Source organism: Mastomys coucha, unplaced genomic scaffold, assembly GCF_008632895.1.
Source record: "Mastomys coucha isolate ucsf_1 unplaced genomic scaffold, UCSF_Mcou_1 pScaffold23, whole genome shotgun sequence".
Taxonomy (NCBI): Eukaryota; Metazoa; Chordata; class Mammalia; order Rodentia; family Muridae; genus Mastomys; species Mastomys coucha.
The window spans coordinates 78,916,621-78,931,428 of record NW_022196906.1 but is presented as its reverse complement, the minus strand read 5'-3'; the positions used below and the strand labels follow the sequence as shown (position 1 = coordinate 78,931,428).

Sequence of the window (14,808 nt, the reverse complement as noted above, 5' to 3'; positions counted from 1 at the left end):
AAGCTTGGGCTTTGCTGACTTTCATGACCATTGGGCAACTTTATCCTGCCCCACACTAAAATCACTGTTTTCCCTAAATTAGTACAATATTGTTCTCTCTTCAGTTAGATTACATTAACACTAAGTGGGACTCGGACACTATGCTTTTTCACCTTTTGAATTTTCCTTAAGACTCTGAATTTTCCAGAAAGCATAGCATATACTAGAATGGGACTACAGTTTGTGAAATCGGCAATGAAAATGTGAGTAACATTTTCACCAAACTCAAACATGATGTAAAAAGAAGGCGGCTACTTGCTTTAAATAACTGAATAAAATAAAATGCAAAAAGGTCTTTTGAGAGGGTAGAGCAATGACAAATCTAGTAAGATGAAATACGATAAAGTATTGTTATTCAGAAGGAAAAGAACCAAGGAGCATAGTGGTGCCTAGAAATCAAAAATCAACACATTCTAAAATAGGAAAACATCCCCTCACTGCAAGAATACCCTACACATCTTTGCAGCTTGCTAGAAAAACTGATTCTAGATTTGTTTACGCTGAGTTCATGAGCTCCATGTCATCCAGAACAGGCTCTCACCCCTTTCTTCAAGCAAGCTTAGCCTACACTTGTGAGCCACTAAAGAAAAGACTTATTACATAGCACTTCATGAACTGTGGAGGTGTTTGTATGACATCCTTCTACTTTTTCTTCACTTCACACTCCTTTGAAATACTAAGTGAAAATGTGATTGTTCTTATTTTTAAACCAGGTGTTTCAAATTCAGTGAGAATGGGTCTATCCAAGAGAGAAGTAATAGAAAACCAAGATTTAAACTGAGTGACAATAAACAAGAGTTGGTACCAACCACCTAGTCTGAGAATTTCCTTATAGAATGGAAGAACAAATGAAAGATTTCCCCTGGAAACACAGGTGGTACTCATAAACTGAAGCACATAAGAAAGATACCAAGGAAAATATATGACCTTGCCTAACTCTGAAATAACTATGTATTTTGTACCTTTCAATGGTCCCTTATGGCTTTCTTGACTGCCCCTTAAACTTATAATTGTGCAACTAATGAGAACCTGTACTTGCATACTTGAGAGGTATCAGCTGGTAACAGGAAAAAGTAGCATGCTGTCTTGACTATTGAACTTTTCTCACAGAACTAGTACATTGCTTGAGGAATGACCCGTCTCTATAAATAACTCCATTGAACTAAAGAGTATTTTATAATAGGAATAGTAATCAGAAAAAATCATAAGCAGCTACCATTGAATTTTAGGGAATTCCAGGGTATAATTTGAGGGTATGGTTTGGCTTCATAGATAGTTTGTCTCACCACAAGTGTGAACTAAGGAACGCACATTTATCAAATGTGAAATGTTCAATGACTGCTTCTACTATGCACAAACCCATTGTGGACTTCTCATGATCATGAGGTTATGACTGAATGTCCAGTTGCCTTGTTTGGAACATTAATGAATGCCTTCCTTTATAAGCCAGATGATATTTTTCAGCTGACTTGTAAAATTTCCCCCAATGTACCTAAGAGAAGACACACAGAGAACTGTATGAATGCCATGTGGTTACAGATACCCATTTTGACTCATTCTGGCAGAAATTAATTTTTACAAAAACTGAAAGCAAGTTTAAAAACTATTGCATGGTACACTAGAGATCTGGGCCTTAGGCAACATCATCTTCACCTAGTATTTATCTCAGATGTTTTTTTCTGTGTTTCAAAATATCAAATCGAATCTTTTACAGATTCACATGAATATTTTAATATGAAATGTTAAGTGCTGCAGAAATGAATGCCACATTAATGGAGACTTAATTGAGTCTCTGCATCCATTCTGCATGTCATTTAGTAGACTTAAGGGTTTTTAAAATATATATATTTATGTCGTTATTTTATTAATCCCCTGCTAGATCCTAAAATGATAGAGGCTGTGTCTAATTTGTGTTCATCTCACAGAACCTGGTGTGGTGTTAAACGGACAGATGGGGAAAGGCCAGGTTATCTTATGGCAAGTCTTCAGGATACAGACAAAAATCATGGCATATCTAAAACTACCCACTCAGCCAGGACAGAAATGGTGCTCAGACCCACAGGAGGAAATATTGGACAACAAAAGGCAATCATGGGTATATAATATTAGCAGATCTCTTCCTTAACATATGCAATATTCATGTGGTGTTTGCTACATTCTTACATGCTTCACACTGACTTCTGGAAACTATAGCAGAGTTCATTGAAGAAGAGTAATTTAAGACACTGTGTGAATAGAAAGATGAATGGCTCCACAGGTTTCTGCAGCTACTGGGAGAATAAGGTTGGGCTTATTCTGGGATGACTATGACAGTGCACAGAAAGTAAAAGGCATCCCAGGAGGAACTTTGAAATTGACAGAAGTGGCCTGTGGTTTGTATTTCTCTCTCATAGTGTGCACATGCAGTACACTACAGGAATCTTCCAGCTTCCACATACTTCTGTCCCAAAGACAACTAAAGGATAACATGCTGGAGACAGTCAACCATCCTGATTCTGATGTTTACTAACAATTTTAAATACCTCAATGTGGCAGGAGTGATTTATCCTATGGTGGATTGCTGTCGTTACTTAAGTCACACACACACACACACACACACACACACACACACACATACACACACACTTTCAAACATAATAAATGCACACACAAAAGATAGCAGGCCTGTTTCTCAGGTTGTATGGAAAGCTGCCCAGTTGCACAATTTTTTGTCTCTCCTTGCTTTTTCCCTACAGAGGAAACTCCTGCTGACAGATAATTACAGTCTTGTGGGTCTGGCTGGACACATGCTCCTACAGACATACTTGGGCCCAAGCTCACTAAAGGCTTTCTTTACTCCATATTGTATTTTAATTCCTTTCAAGCTTCATCATTTTTAATTCCTTTAGTTAAACATGTAAGATTGTATTTCATGGAAAATAAGCATAATTTAAAGAAGGCCCTCAAGGCTGGGTAGCATCGCATAATGATCTTTAAAAGTTGCTGTAATAATTCTGATGAACTTTCACTAAGGAAATTGGATAAACCATTACTGAGGAAAGGTCACATATTAATCATTTCTTGCTTACTTCCTCATCTAGATAGTGAGTTGTTTGAAAAATGAAGCATATACATGCAGTGTTAAACTACTGGTAATTTTAAATACTGGTAAAGTAGTAACTAGAAATTTTTCATTAATACTAGTAAATACATGACTTTTCAAGAAAAATTAGCTAGAGACAGATTTAAAAGATATTATTTTCCATGATTCCACTTTATTTGGATTTTAGAATTTTATGGTATTAGGAAATAATACTAATAATTATAAATGTAGGGTTGTATGAATATACAGTTTGGGCTGTGAACAGAGCATTTCTTTCTCTGTTCTAACTATTCCTGGGCCTATGCCTGGAAGCTTCTAGCCTCTGTACAATATAATCTTCCAAGTTGACTGATCCAATATGGCTTCTCTCAGCTTCTGGCTGAATTGTTCTGCTTGGCTTCATGTTAACTTTGGCAGTCTATTCTAATCTCATGGTGCTTTCTCATTCTCTAGCTTGTTCTGTCTTCACCTGTGTCTAGCTTGTTCCCTCTGCATCCTGTCTCTGTAAAACTGCCCCTGTAAAACTCACACACACACACACACACACACACACACACACATACACCTGAGTCTACCTTGTTCTCTCTTCTTGTGCTGTTGTCATGAGAGTTGGGCACATCCTATCTCTCATTCATTCTGTCTAATCTTTCTCTAATTCATTACTTTGTCTTTTTTTCAATTAAGTACCACATTTAAAAATGGCTTCTTCTTTCTAAAACCTAGCCTTACCTTAATTCTTAGGGATTAAAGGTGTGTGCTAAGGCCCTGTCTGTATTCCAGACAGCTTATAATACAGAGCAAATTTCTGTGACTTACCTATCTCGACTAGAATACAGAAAAGAGTGAAGTAACCATGAATCAATTGAGACAGTCATCTGGAAAATGTGTGTTATTAACAGAATTAAATATGTCCTATATTACCTCCTGTTGATCTTTATGAATGGAAAACACATGTCTAGAAAAACTCTGAGTGATATGAGGGAAGGAAAATATTTATGTTTTACTCCCAGATGAATGTGCTAAAATAATGTTTTAAAGTCAAAATTATTACCTGCAATTTCCTTAACTAAACAGAATTCTCCATCCTCTTATAGAATATAGAGCAGCACATTCTTCCAGAAGACCACTGAGAAAGCTGGTATTGACAAGATTCCCACATGGAAGTAAATGTGTTCATGAATGCTTAGTTATAGATTTAATGTCCAAGTTAGCAAATCTGAGGTGTGACTTTCACCTGGGCATGTGTTATCTTCTCTACTCATAAAGAAAGAGAATCTGTCAGATGAAAACATGTGATTTAGCAGATTGTGCTGCTTTTTATACACAGTGAAGCCAAATGACCTAAAGTAGAAGCCTGGAAAGCATCTCACTGTCCTCCCTTTCCTTCATCATTCATATAGATGCTGGAGCTCTGTGTCTATAACTCACTCTGGTATCTCCCAAAGGCCTGCTCTCTTCCCATCAGGGCAGCAGCACTGAGCCTCCATTCCACCTACCTCCATCCTTATTCCATCCATTCTACACTTTATCTTCCCACATAACAATTGCTCTGGAGCATGAATATTCTCAACTCACTCCTTCTAGGAACACTTCAATTATTATTTACCTTTGCCTGGCCAATGTTCTCATCTGTCCACTCTGTGGGAACTGCACCCACAGTCTGAAATTTCTCCCAGACACTATAGGTACCTTGCTTCTCAAAAGTTGTCGTTCTTTATGAAATATCCTTCTCTTCACTGCTGTTTACCTTCCTACTACTGCTCCTCCTTCAATACTCTCTTCAGAGATACCTCTCTCTCCCTTACAAAATATTTCTGGTTCACTTTTTTCTTTTAAGTGGCCTCCTTTTCAAAGTTCTCTAAAAGTCCTATGCCTTTAATGCATCATGTAAACATAGTTCCCCAAGGCTATATGAAGGAAAGATCATATCCCTTATGGATTCTCATAGTTCATTAAAAATGATGTACAGTATACACACACAAATATTGCAAAATTTAACTGAATAAACCAAGTTGACTATCTTACCAAGATTGATCTTAAGTACTACTTAACTGGAAAAATCAAACACCAAACAAAAGAATAGTAATGCAATAAAATGAGTGATACTTCAAGCAATTGAGATTTTACCTTCAAAGTATTTTTGAACCAATGATCTAATTATGTATATACAATGACAAGCTACACAGCAGATCTATACAATACAATAACAGTAAATGTGGCCCTTTTCATGTAGACATACCAAAAATGCTGACTTTACTTCTGAGTCTACCACTGTTCCTAGTAACAGATGGCCCGACTTAGACCCAAACACAGACAGTATAACAATGAAGTGTCTAAAATCACAGATGTGACAGAATAGGGTAGAAAAGGCCAATAAACCCTCAAGCTTTAGCCCCACATTCCAAGCCCAGGTGCATCATTCCAGGGGAAGGCTGGGATCCAGTCCTGCTCCAGACAGCCCTCCATGCAAGCATTCCTGAAACTCTTCCACCTACCCACCCTCCACTAAGTGCTTTCTAAGCTTTCCTTAAAAATGGCACCAAAGGGAATCCTTTCCAGACCTACTTCAGAACAAAATGTGGAAAGTGTGTTGGGGGAGGAGGATGTCTTTCTTTTTCCTCGGTTTGACCCTGAGTCTTGAGAGTCTTTTCTGTGTTTTCTCCTTAACTACTAGATGGCATACTCAGACACATTGTTAAGTTTAAACCTTTACATAAAAACCATTTTTCTTCATCAATATCCACTATCTGAGTTCCTTAGCTCCTGTGTTTCAGAGGCCACAACTGCTCAATTACACCCTCCAATTAACATACTCAGTGCCACTGAAGAACTCTGGTTTTTGCTGCCTGAGGAACTGCTGCACACTAGACAGTTTTGTGTAATTCACAACATCCAGAATCCTTTTAATACCTCAGCTGTAAGTTTTCAGATTGTTTCTTGATCTAATAAGATGGATTTAAGTCTGGTCTTTGTTTCCTTTTATACTAAACATTCTAACAATATAATGAATGATTGTTTCCAGAAAAAAAAAATCATGTGTATCCACGTGTACGTGTGCATGTCTAGTCACCCAAAGGAAAGCCCTTCATCAGTGTTGCTAGGAGCCACATCAGTGTTGCTAGGAGCCTCAGGAACTTTACCACACAATGTATTTTCCAAAGTTCTCCAAATGAGATTCACTGGATGAGTCTTATTTGTCTTGAAAATGAATGTATCGTTGTTGACTGTGTAACACCCTAGAATGTAATCCCAAGATCAGACTAGTTTGGAAATTTTACCAGTTTGGTTCATATAGTCAATAACTGAGAATACTGAAATGCCTGGCCTCACGAATGACCAGCACTGGGATTCTTAGCTATGTTTTTATCAGCTTTACTGTCACTTCAAAATGTTTTATTTTCTATTATTTCAGGAAAAAAATGGGTACTTTTCCTTCAAAAGTAAACATATACAACACAAAAACAAGAGTAATTTTGTACCGATATTCCTTGATTACTCATGGAGTTATGTCCTATGATGCCCTAATAAGTTCATCATTATTTGAAACTATTGAAAGTTAAAACTGCATTTTATGTGCTTAACATAGCATACACAGCTTAGCCACACAGTGCTCTGTCCCTCCTGTGACTGCTAACACAGAGAGCAACTTGCTTCTGCTGTCCAGCATTTGACAAGTGTATCATCAGGCCACATATCATGAGGCAAGGAAAAGATCAAAGAAATAAAATTCGAAGTATATTTCTACCAAATGCTATCATTTTTCAACTATCATAAAATAAAAAATCATAAATTGTACAATCATAAACTGGAGACCATCTATAATTTTAATTAATTCCTTTTTATTGCATGATTAAAAGATAAATATCTAATAAACAGATTCTGAAGATATCCTCAACATTCTTGCTTTTTTAACCATTAATTCAAGATTTGGAAGAAAAAAGTGATTTTTTTGCCATTAGTGGCCAACCAATGTATAAATCAGAGTTCAGGTTCTGTAGTAGAAATAGAATGTCTCTTACTCAATAGAAATATATTCTTCTCTCATATATGAGAACTGATACCAAGAAGTCTCTATATATGCAACCTATATTTTCTAGTTTTTTTGGAAAAGGTATGACTTTCACCAGCTAGAATGTGAATGAAAGTAATGATTATCATTTCCCACTCTAACCCAAGAAATTCTCCTAATGATATGGTCTTAGTTGGTACATTTTTGTTACTGATACCTTAGAAAAGAGAATTCTCCAAAGTAACCTTGGATGCTGTGCATGAAAGGGTATACACATTGGGCTCAGAAGCACTGAATGAAGCAAAAACAATTTAGCAATTTCACTGAATTTTATACAGTACAACAGAAATGTGCTAAAAATCATGACAATTCATATTTGAATTTATAAATAAAGTTCTACATGCAAATAAAATTTCTGAACACATAATTTATCATACATATTTTATATTTTCCCAGGTAATCACTGCAAAAAGAATAATTTATTTTAAGTTATTTTTAAAAGTCTTCCATGCCAGGAGTTTTCAATTATAAACAAAACAACAAACTTGTAGAATGTCATTCCCTTACATAAGCACCACATCCTCCCAGACCAGATTGACATTCAATATGTTGCCACCCTTACTTGATCAATATCCACATCAGTGTTCCATCATTTCCATTAGTACATGTAAATTTTGAATTATAGTATTTAAAGCAATGTGTCCATGATTATTCAGGTGATTTAAACAAATAAATGTATCAACTAATATTTCAAAACCACACCTACTTACCATGACATGGAGGAGTATTCCTCAAAGGCACATATGTTGAAGACTTGGACAGCAGCCCATAGCACTCTTGGGATCTGGTAGGAATTTTAGGAGGTGGGGCTTCATGGAAGGAAAATATACCCTAGATAGGACATAGCCAGTCTTGCTCCATCTCTATTTCATCTGCTACCTGACCACAATGAGATGAGCTGCCTTCTCCATTGTACCTTCCCATGATGCTGTGCTTCCTGGCCATGGGTTTAGAACAATAGGGCAACTAAGAACTGCAAATAAAATTTCCAAAGTTGTATTTTCTAAGTTGGTTATGTTGGGTACTTACTACAAGCACAGAAACTGGACAAACATACTACCCAGCACAGGAATATACTCTTTGGGGAAGAGAAGATTTCAAGCAAATTGAGTCTTGAAAAGTTCCATCTGCCTCAAAATTCTAGGAAAGTGACAGCCTTGGTAACAAACCACCAATGGTCACACGTGCTTCCTCCTTTACAGGTTAAATCGCCTCTCATAAATGACCCAAGCCTGAACTAAACTGAAGTTTCACATCATTATTCAGGTGTGACATCCCAGCCAGTTTCACTTAACTTCTTCATTTTTTTTTTCATGTCTGACTGGAAAGCTAAGGCTGTCCGAATATTCCAAGGCCAGGAGTACTTTTCATGACACATGTTAACTCCTGGTTCTCTTTTTCATTTTTCTTGCATAGATTTCTACTAAAACCAATGAGAATAACATCAATTTTCTCTTCAGTAATACTAAAAGTGAGGGGAGATTTTTAAAGCATTGAAGGCAAATAACCAAGATGAGCCTATCCATAAAGTTATCATTTGAAATAGAAAATGAAATAAGGACACTTCAAGACCGGCACAACTGAGATATTTCATGATCATTAAACAAGCACTTTAGAAGATGTGTTAAGGAATATTATAGCCAGGGAAAAAGATGGTCTAAATCATGAAAGCCCAGGAAAGAATAAATTATGTTCTGAGAGGAGCAGAACAACAAAGGAATGCTGGGAAGAAATCTGTCATGTCCAAAATAAATCAGCAAAGACCAAATACTAGTGAGTGAAAAAGCAAGAGCAATAGATGGCCAAAGCAAGCAGAAAAACAGCCAACCAAACAATAAGGATTGATCAATATCTTTCAATAATCACCTTAAATGAAATGGCTTCCAGGTACCAATAAAGTAGCAAGCACAATGGATGAAAGGATTTAAAAACTAGATTTATCAGTTGTTCTCAAGAAACAAGCTACTCTACTTATAAGAGGAAAAACATCCTAAAAGACTAGTTCTGGTACCATACACCTTTAATCACAGCACTTAGGACACAGGTCATTTGTAAATTCAAGGCTAACCTATTCTACTTAGAAAAGACCAAGAAAATGAGAGTTACAAAATGAAACCTTGTCTTCAAAACAAAACAAAAACCGGAATGACAAAGAAGATCGCTTTCTATGCCATATATAAAAAAGGTAATGAGTTATAGCAATTAGCAATTTAAATGTCTACAGGTCTCAAAATAGCTAATAAATATCACCAGTCTTGGTGCCCATCAACAGATAAATAAGGGAAATATGGTATGCATGAATAAAAATGTAATCATTGATACAATATTAGGTGAAATAAACAAGTTTCCTTAAAATGGATTATTTATATTTTCTTCCACATGTGGTTTCTATATTTATGTATATGTGTACATATGTGTGTGTGTGTAAGATATGTGTTCACATGAGTGTATGAGTGTGTTTACTTGCAAGTAGAAGGGTATCATAAGATTGGAGGATGAGTTCTCAAGGTGGATGAGAGGACAAAAATAGAGTAATGAAATTACATGTGAAATGAAATCAAAGGAAGACTACTTGAGGGGATGTAAAAGGCAAAAATAGACTGTGTGGCAGTGAACTACAGAAGTGAAGTACAGAGTGAATCAGAAAAAAAGTATGTAAGTATGTATATATACATATATATGCACACATATGGCTATATTATATGTTAAGTAGTACATGTTATATGTTATATGTTATGTGTTGTGTGATATGTCATATATTATGTGCTTTATATTATGTTATGTATTATATATGTTGTATTATATATTATGTATCATATATTATGTATAATATTGTATATTACATGAAACCTTGTCTTAAAAACAAAATTAATCAATTCATTAAACAAGAAATAGTTAATATTAATATAGTATATATTATATAATATGTGGCATATTACATGTGTTATATATACAATATATATGTGAATGTGCCATAATCACATTCATCCTAACTTAAAAAAGAAGTTCAGAATATTTAAATAAAGAATTCTAAAATTCTAGAATCCCTTTTTTAAAAAAATACATATTCTTGGAAACCGTATCTTACACAAGAAATACACCTAAGGATGCCCACTGCCAACTTATTTGATGAGAATCTGCATTTTTACTATATCAGCACATGATTTACAGGCATACTAAAAGAAGTTTTAAAGATATGACTCCTAAAATTGTAAGATCTGGGCACATGCCTGAAGCTGAGGCAGAAAGATCATGAGGGGAGATCAGCCTGGCACAATAGTAATGGGGTGAAAAGGCGATTTATAAGCAGAAGAAGGCAAGGAAGGAGGAGAAGACAGGATGGGAAGAAGTGTCTCTGGACATCTGTCAACTGAGAAAACTCATTGCTTATCTGAAAAAGTCATTTGCACAATTTTGATGCTTAGGAGGTAATATTGCTTTTAATTTTTATCTCTTCTTATCACCATTTGAAAAATAACTCTGTGGCATCCTTTTGCCTCTGTGGTTGGTCATGGTAATGTTTTATCAGTCTTATAGAGTTTGTACTAATAACAGTTTTTATCCTTTATTGCTTGTTCATTATTGCCTCTGCAAGTTATATTTCATGAAACATTTTAACGTGGGGAAAATGTTAGAAATCCTGAAAACTCTTGATTCATTAATGTAATTTATTACTCAGTTTCATAAAGCAATTAAAATATACTTACTTAATTTAACTTTAATAATTTTTCTTTCATTTTATATAATTTTACAAACATCTGTTATTAAGGAGAAATACAAAAGCTAACTAAAACACTGAATTAAAATTTGTCCTTGAACTCATGATCCTGAAAGACTGCTCTATGGTTCTGATTATTATTATTATTATTTGTTGTTGTTTGGTTTGGCGAAAGTTTTACTTTACATTGCTCTCTTTTGATTTGTACATCTTCATAATACACTATACACCTATCATCATTTCATTCAGAGTGCCTGGCTTTGGCAGCTCTGGTCTTCATTTGTAATACTAATCCTAATGTTCACTCTCTTGGAGAGTAAATAATAAATTGCTAGCTAGCTCAGGGTTATAAAAGATGTATCAATGAAATATAAGAACAAGTCTAAACTATTTCTCAATGTACAAGAACTTTTCAACCAGAGAGTATAGGGCATGTGATGCAGCTACAACGATGGGTTCTGATAATATTTACAGTATCATGGAATTACAAGAAATGATGTTGCTGAAAACTCAAGTTTATATCATTGGAATTTGACTGTGGGATTAATATTACAGAGTAATTTCTAGACATGTAAGTGCAGAATAATTAAAATGGAGACATAATATTACATGTCTATGCATATACAAGTCACTTTTCTGTTCGATAGTTAAAACTTCTAAGTGTTAAACAAGATGAGTTCAGATTATAAGTTTGGAAAAATTTCTTCTGTAAGGCATAAAACAATGTAACCATTCATGGATTGTTTTTCTATTTATTGAGTGCACTAAGAAATGAAAATATTCCTTGAAATATTTAACAATGCATTTAATATTTTTATGCTGTTTAGAAAAAAATTTTATCAATGAAGAAAAGCAGCTTTACTTCCTTCCTACTGTGTGCAAAATGATAGCCTTTGAAATTTTTTATAACAGCTAGAGATAGAAGCATAGTTATCTCAGCATATTTGAAAACACTGTTAATATGGATTGTATCTATTTTTATTGGTAATATGTAAAAATAGATGAGTCAACAGAATTCAGCTATTGAAAAACTAATCTTAAATCATAGCTCAAAATAAAATCTTGTAACAAAAATAAAAATTCAGTGGCTTCAAGTCTCAATTTGAATTCCACCTGACTCCAAATTCATGAATATACTAAGTTGCAGTATATTCCAGTTTGAAAGTAAATCTAAAATCGCTGTATGTTTTGTTTTGATTTCTACATACTTAACCATATTTTTTATAATAGAGACAGAAAACCCAATGATCAAAGAAAGATGAAGTGGATAGCTAAATTAGTAGATAATTTTAAAAATGGCAAGTTTTGATCCTAGGTTAATTAGAGTACTGAACAGAATATTTGCCATCTGACTAACTTGAGAAGGTAAATTTTACTCTCCTTCTCAACAAATGACACATCCCAACAGTTATTCAAAACTTTAATAAACCTATAACTCATGTTCATACCATCATAATTCAACCACCAAACTTCTAACATAATATCATTCTCCAAAGTAAGCATGGTCCTATTGGATGATGGTTCTGAAACAGAGTTTCTGACATCCTACTTAAAGGTATACATGAAATCAGACAGACTTAGGGACAGATGCCCTTGTTTACGTTGTCTTCTGGGAAGAAACAACAGGCATGACAAGTTGATAGTAAAGCATAAGGGGGTCAAGAGTGAGATGTGTGGCAGAGCTTGTGACCAGACATGCCCCAGATGTACAACCACTTCTACCAAGACCCAGCTGTCAGAATACCCTGATCCACAGATCTCCTAATAAGGTGCTATGTGGAGCCTATGACCCAGATCTTTGGTACCCAGATCATCAGTAAATGTTACATCTCACCCTTAACCCTGAGCTAGCCATCCCCACTAGTGTCAAGAAAGCAGAAGGAGGAGGGGGAAGAAAGTCAGAGAGGGAGGGAAACAACTGAATGGTTGAAGAGGAAGACATTCATTACAGAAGCAAAGGAAGGGAAATATCATGGTTCCTTTCAAGTTATCAGTCCTAACCTAAGAACTGTCTGGAGCTGTAGGCAATACATAATTTTCTGCCATGCCAGTGTTCTCCTGAAAGAACACTTTGTTTGTTTGGCTACGGCAAATTTCTCACTTCAATACATGATTAGCCTATCCTACCATAACAGTTTTCAAGGGCAGGCATCCTAATGTGTTGAACTTCCAGACTGTCTCTGCAATTTTGAGTCCCAATGACAAGAGTGAGTGAAATGTTTGATAAACTGGAAAAATAATCTTACCTTAGGGAGGTGTTGTCAACTGGTAACTGCTGATATTAGGGTTCAAGGGGCCTCTTTGGAAGGGTGCCAGAATTCTTGGTGACCTTGAATAGAGACCTGTAGACAAAAGCAACCAAAATAAGAGATACAGTTCAAACTTTGAGAACTGGATGAAGCAGGAAAGATATTTGGCCACCCAGTCCCACTGTAGGATTGGGACTATAGTACTCTAGGGCTCATTTGCACTGTGTGGGCTCTTCTGCACATGTGCCATTCTGTCACATACAGTCCTACATATAACATCATATGTCTCCACCCAAGGATGTATCTCTTAGTAATATGATATGCCATTGCTCATCTTTTAAGACTCAAGCATCTCTGAATCACTACCAGTGTGCTGGATAGAATGGCCTCAGCCAGGAGATTTCTGCCTTCCTCTTTGCCAGTTTGATATTTCCATATGTTAACTTTGTAAGGCTTGAGCAAGACCTTCTGATATGCATGGTGGTCCACCCTACTCTTCTGTTTTCCTCCCACTACCGTAACTCAATATATGTGCAATACAAATGTATATCTAGAGTCCTTCTCAATTTGATCTTGAAAGGCTGCCTAAGACCCCGGTTAGTGTGCCACCATCTATGCAGGCTAAAGCATTCCATCTGAGTTTGAAATATTTCATTCCTTCCCAGCTTACCCTTCAATACCTAAGTAACTAAATTCAGCTCTCTTTTCATTCACTTAAAGCTCTCATCTGATAATTTTACAAGGTAAAAATATTAGTTTCAATCCTCTAAATTTCAGGTCATAGTGAGTGTTCATATTTCTTCATTATCTTTAATATCCAACTGTCACAGTAGAATATTCACAAATAATTCTTCCTTCTGGAGGTTTCCTGAAATGGGTTGAGCTGCTCTCCACTGCCTATAACTAGTAATAAAAAAGCCCATGACTATGATCTTTACACAGCATACCTTTGCTCTTTACTATGTCATTATCCTCTACTTATCTCATTCCTGTGCTCTCCTCTGATGGAAAGTTATGTTGTTTCACAATACCATGGATTTTCCATCCTGTCTTTTGTGTGTTCCCCTTGTAATTTCAACTTTAGTAACATCTGTTGACTCATCTAACTCCATTTATCTTTTCCCCTGATTTGTGGTGGTGTTTATTGGCAAATCTGTCATCAGAATGCTTCTTTTTTAATAGTATATCTTTAATTTTTTCTATTTATCCTTTTGCACTTTTCCCTTCACTACAGAAATTTTCCACATCTTTGTGAATAATAGTCAAGTTTTCTACTACATCATTCAATATAATAGGTATAATTGTTTTAATCTGGCTGATTATCTCTTGAGTATGCTAATCTTTGCATTCTTTTGGTTGTGATTTTTATTTAATTCACATAATTATTTCTAGAGACAGGAGAGACTGATTCATATCCTGTTTATGCATGGGCTTGGCTCTTCTGATTTCTTTCCTTCATGAGATGTTCTGTTCAATCAATCTACCCAGGAGGTAGGCTGGTACATAGTTATGTCTTTCTGTGTTCTTCTCCAACTCATTGAAAGCTTCACATTTTTCTGGACACAGACTTTTGAGTCTTATGATTGGTTTTAGCTCCTTTGTCAAAGATTAAGTGACCATAGGTGCGTGGGTTCAATTCTGGGTCTTCAAT

The 14,808-nt window shown here is 35.5% G+C and overlaps 2 long non-coding RNA genes across 2 annotated transcripts in view; one reads left to right on the top strand and one right to left on the bottom strand.

The window, feature by feature from the left end:
• Positions 1–14,808, bottom strand: part of LOC116072499 — a 111,763-nt gene that overhangs the window by 35,091 nt on the left and 61,864 nt on the right. The window contains exon 3 of the long non-coding RNA XR_004111488.1: positions 13,155–13,250. This is a non-coding gene — a long non-coding RNA (uncharacterized LOC116072499). The remainder of the gene's footprint in view (positions 1–13,154; positions 13,251–14,808) is intronic.
• Positions 10,266–14,808, top strand: part of LOC116072500 — a 22,536-nt gene continuing 17,993 nt past the window's right edge. Inside the window, exon 1 of the long non-coding RNA XR_004111489.1 lies at positions 10,266–10,618. This is a non-coding gene — a long non-coding RNA (uncharacterized LOC116072500). The remainder of the gene's footprint in view (positions 10,619–14,808) is intronic.